We start from the raw sequence: 1066 nt of genomic DNA, 5'->3' as shown, positions 1-1066 counted from the left end.
GCAGGGATGGGGCGGGGGGGAAGGAGAAGAGCTGGGGAGAGGCACCCCGCATGGCACACACCGTCGCTGTCCTCCCCACACATTCCCATCGCCAACAGGGCCCCTCCGTCCCGGCTCCCCAACGTGTGCCAGACCCCGCATGGCCTGGCCTGGGCTGGGGAACCGTGGGTCTGCCAGCGCTGCCAGGCTTTGGGGGGGGTCCCATCAGGACAGGGGCGGCAGGGGGGCTGGGGTCAGGGCACACTCAGGGCCCCCCCATCCGTCACCCCGATCCCCGGGTGGAGCGCTGGGGACACGGGGCTCTCTGCCTGTCCCCGCTCCTCCTGCTGCAGCCCAGGGCCCTTCTCCAGCCCCGTGAACTTCTGTGTCCGTCTCCCGGCTGTGCAGCTGAGGAACGTTTTACCCTTTGCACTGGCCTCAGCTGAGGTCATGTTTTCGGCAGAACTGAGCCGGGCTCTTTCAGGAGAGGGGCCCCGGCCGGAGGGCCTGGGGGACCTTGCACCACCCCTCCGGCCCAGCAGCAGCCTCCTCGCTCCGAGCCGGGGCCAGCACAGCATGAGCAGTTCGGTTTGGCGCGGGATGGGGCTGGATGCAGCTTTGGTCCAGTGAGACACGGAGCAGCCCGGGTCCCATGACCGGGGGGGAGCAGGGTGCGATGCCAGCAGCCAGCACAGGCAGAGCACTCGTGTCCGCTGGCACCACCATGTCCCCGTCCCTCTCTCCGTCCTAAGGACAAGTCCCAGGGAAGGGCAGCGGGCTGGCCCTCCACCAAGGCGGATCTTCCCCCTCTTCTCCCCATACAGCCCCTTGCACCCCCAGGGAGGGGATGGGAATGGGGGGGGCTGGGGTTTTACCCCAGGAGGCACTGGGTGTAAACTGCAGGGCTCGGGTGGAGGAGCCCTCGGGCCCTGCGGTGCCACAGTCGCTCCAGACAGCGTGTGTATGGGGCAGGGAGCCCCGCCGCGAGGGACGGACGAGGGTCCGCTGTCCTGGGGAGGACAGACGGACAGAGCTGGCAGCCCCCGGCTGCGCAGGCTCCTGGTGTGCTGCTGGCCCCGGGCTGGGC

The sequence above is a fragment of the Egretta garzetta genome, unplaced genomic scaffold, assembly GCF_000687185.1.
Source record: "Egretta garzetta isolate BGI_Z169 unplaced genomic scaffold, ASM68718v1 scaffold4, whole genome shotgun sequence".
Lineage (NCBI taxonomy): Eukaryota > Metazoa > Chordata > Aves > Pelecaniformes > Ardeidae > Egretta > Egretta garzetta.
Note: the sequence above shows the minus strand (reverse complement) of the source record.